At 41.1% G+C, this 4,230-nt stretch overlaps 1 pseudogene; it reads right to left on the bottom strand.

Annotated features, from left to right (window-relative positions):
* Positions 1–1,946: 1,946 nt before the first annotated feature.
* On the bottom strand, positions 1,947–3,878 carry LOC117077683 (annotated as a pseudogene).
* Positions 3,879–4,230: the final 352 nt, after the last annotated feature.

Genomic DNA, 4,230 nt, shown 5'->3' with positions numbered 1-4,230 from the left:
GCTGAAAAAAGAAAAAATAGGAAAAACACTAGCAAATGTTAAAAATGTTTATTATTAAACATCATTCACTTATTCAAAAAGTGTATGCTGAAAATAAGATTGCTTGAGGTTTTTCATATCCTTGAGGCTATTATTGGTCTATTGGAAATGACTTTTGTAGATCATGCTACTCTTCACTTTGTGAATGCAATTTTGGCTATGGCAGATAGTACACAGTATTGTTCCCAGTATGTCTAGCAGGCAGCAGACTGAAATATCTTTTACCAGCACTATTTCTGTCCCTCCCTGCATCACAGATATTTTTAGAACCTGATACTGGATTTAAGTGAATTTGTCATTGCTCTGCATACATTGTAAAACACAGCCTATTGAAAGCTCCTTTTCAGCTCTCCCTTGCTACCAGTAAAGGATGAAAATTGCAAGCAGGGTCTCCTTAAACCTGCTTAGAAGTGGGGCAATCATACATGTTGAGAGTACCACAAGTGCAATTTGAAATTGGTTGTAATTAAGGTGGTTAATGAAAATGACTTAAAAAAAAAATACATGGAAAGAAAAGTTAAAGAAAATATGTCACCTGACATATGCCATTTTGAAACATAAGGTAAATATTTCAACATGTCTTCAGTTTTCTCCAAAATATTTTAGAACGAAGACAAACTAACTTTTGAAAACCAAAGTTCTATCTCCAACTACTTCATATCCTTTTTTTAAAAAAAAAAAGACAAGCAATACTTTATTTAAAATCCATCACAGAAATTAACAGCTTCACTCTGTAATACAGCATACATGTTTTAAAGCCTAAGTCAGTAATTGTATATGAGAGTATACACTGCTACATACAAATTAACTCTTCAGACCACAATTTTTCAATGTTTAAAACAGAATAAGCTTCCCTGTGAAAGCAGCATCTGTGCTGGTTTCTTTTTTGGTTTTTGTTTTTTTGTTTTTTGAGACGGAGTTTCGCCCTTGTTGCCCCAGGCTGGAGTACAAGGGCGCAATCTCGAATCACTGCAACCTCCGCTTCCAAGGTTCAAGCGATTCTCCTGTCTCTGCTGTTTTAACTCTAGTATTCTTCTTCACCCTCTTTTCAACAGACTCTACACCAACATCCTCATAATCCATCTCAAGGGCAGCCTTGTCTCACGAGCCTCAGAAAACTCTTTCCTCCACTTCCTTACCCACTTACCAGTGAACAAAGACATGTTTGGAATACGCCAGGTCAAACTTGTGGTCCAAGTGAGCCCAGGCCTCAGCAATGGCTGTGTTGTTGCCCAACATGCACACAGCTCTCTGTATCTCAGCCAGGTCTCTGCCAGGCACCACAGTGGGAGGCTAGTAATTAATGCCACCTTGAAACCAGTGGGACACCAATCCACAGACTAGATGGTACACTCGATCTTGATGGTGGCAATGGCAGCACTGGCATCTTTTGGAACCACATCATTATGGTACAACAGGCAGCAAGCCATGTATTTACCGTAGTAAGGGTCATGTTTCACCGCCTGGTTGGCTTGCTCAAAGAAAGCATTGGTAATCTCTGCTACAGAAAGCTGTCTACGGTAGGCTTTCTCAGTAGAGATGATGAGGGTGTATTAGTTTGTTTTCATACTGCTGATAAAGACATACATACCCAAGGCTGGGCAATTTACAAAAGCAAGAGGTTTATTGGACTTACAGTTCCACATGGCTGGGGAGGGCCTCACAATCATGGTGGAAGGCAAAGAGGAGCAAGTCATATCTTACACAGATGGCAGCAGGCAAAAAGAGAGCTTGTGCAGAGAAACTCCAGTTTCTAAAAGCCATCAGATCTTGTGAGAGTTATTCACTATCATGAGAACAGCACCGGAAAGATCCACCCCCATGATTTAATCATCTTCCACCAGGTCTGTCCCACAACACATGGGAATTATGGTAGCTACAAAATGAAATTTGGGTGGGGACACAGAGCCAAACCATATCAGAGGGCATAGCTGCCCAGAGAGAAGTGGATGCAGGGATAGGACACCAGGTGGGTCTGCAGTTCTGTCAGATTAATACTTAGGGTTCCATCAAATCTCAGGGAAGCAGTGACGGAGGACACAATTTGACCTATGAATCTATTCAGGTTAGTGTAGGTTGGTGCTTAATATCAAGGTTTCCATAACAGATGCCATACATGGCCTCACTGTCTATCATGAAAGCATAATCAGAGTGCTCCAGGGTAATGTGGGTGGTGAGAGTGGAGTTGTAGGGCTCTAGCGCAGGTGTGGAAACCTGAGGGGCTGGATAAATGGAGAACTCCAGCTTGGATTTCTTACCATAGTCAACAGAGAGACATTCCATGAGCAAGGAGGTGAACCCAGAACCAGTTCCCCTGACAAAGCTGTGAAAACCAAGAAGCCCCAAAGACCTGTGCACAGGTTGGCCAATTTATGAATTTGGCCCAATATGAGGTCAGTGATCTCCTTGCCAATGGTGCCCTCGGGCATAGTTATTGGCAGCATCTTCCTTGCCTGTGATGAGATGCTCAGATTGGAAGACCTCATGGTATGTGCCAGAGCGAACTTCGTCAATGACCATGGATTCCAGGTCTGCAAACACTGCTTGGGCATGTGCTTGGTTTCTGCTTCACAGCTACCTAGCAGATGACAGAGGTGGAGAGGAGAGGTTGTTGCTTCTTACAGACCGACTTAAACAGTTGATGTAAGGGAACCTTCATCTCCTTTTTATAACAGGGATTTATTTGTAGAGCAGTTTGAGGCCCACAGCAAAAGTGAGCAGCAAGTACAAAGTTCTCATATACCTCCTGCCCACCACAACATGTGCAGCTCCCCAACTGTCAACATCTGGCACCAGAGTGGTACATTCATTAAAATCAATGAACCTACATTGAGGCATCATGACCACCCAGAGTCCCATAGTGTACATTTGCGTTCACTCTTGGTACTGTTCATTCTATGGATTTTGGCAAATGTACAATGACATGTATCTACCATTGTATTGCCATAAGTAGTTTTATTGTCCTAAATTCCTCTGAGCTCTGCCCATTCACTTCTCCTCATCTACTTTTAAAAAGCCAAACTTCTCAATGTCTATTATCTGCCTAATCTGGGATTTCTCAGTCTCAGACTCTTGACATTTTGAACAGAATAATTCTTTTAAAGGGGATGTCTAGTACATTTAGTACATGCTAGGATATATAGCAGCATCCCTGGCCTCTACCCAGTCAATGCCAGAAAACACTGCCATTCTTAGTTGTGACAACCAAAAATGTCTCCAGACATTGCTAAATGTCCCCTGGTAGCAGGTAGCAAAATCATTCCTGTTAAGAACCACTGGCCTAATCTAAGGCAACTCTACTTCCAAATGAATGTCTATATTATCCTATTATGACTTGTAGAGTTAGTCATTAAATGCTATCAACAAATATTTATTGGCTTACTATGTGCTGGATAATATAAATGTATTCTACTCTAGCCAGTCGAGAGCTATTAAATTCTTAATATATTAATAAGTGACAGGGAGAGGCATGAGTTGTTGCAACAAACATTTTAAAAATCTACATGCAGTAGCTACATTGAATCTTGAGGCATGGTTGATTAAATTGATACAGCGATCTTCACGATCTAGTTCACAGCAGAATGAACGCAGAGGGAAAATGCATTGATCATTAAGACTGCTTAACTGATTGGACCTGCTATGCTGTGATTCACTTCAGCAGCCACATGCAAGAGATGGACACTGCCTCTACAGGGAAATAATTCTGAGTAATTAGCCAGGGAAGACTCTATACAAATCCCCACTCCCACCCTAACTCCACCACTGTTTTCCCATGATAGCAAGGGATATTTACCTGATTCCTTGCGAAATTGCCATAAGTGCCTCAGTGCTCCTTTCATTTTGCCACTGTAGATAGAGGCAGGGTGATGATAAGCTGGTTTCCTTTTGGTTAGCCAGTACTTGTGCCGTTCAGATCATTAATCAAATGTAACCAAGCAAGTATAATTTGAGATTTTATTTGGAGATTCTCCTTGTAAAGATTAGACATTAAAGTAGTCACACAGAATCCAAGAGACAACTGTCAGAAATGGAAAGGGGAATTGGAGTGATAGACAATGAGACATCTTGGCAAAACTAATTCTTTGCATATAGCCTCAAATTATGGGTTCCTCCTTCTCTTTCTCCTTTTCCTTTTTTGGACAGACTTATTACAATCATTTGATTTCTCCCGCTTTTGTTTTTTGGCTTTTC

Source organism: Trachypithecus francoisi, unplaced genomic scaffold, assembly GCF_009764315.1.
Source record: "Trachypithecus francoisi isolate TF-2019V2 unplaced genomic scaffold, Tfra_2.0 Lachesis_group6, whole genome shotgun sequence".
Taxonomy (NCBI): Eukaryota; Metazoa; Chordata; class Mammalia; order Primates; family Cercopithecidae; genus Trachypithecus; species Trachypithecus francoisi.
This window is presented reverse-complemented; position numbering and strand designations above follow the sequence as displayed.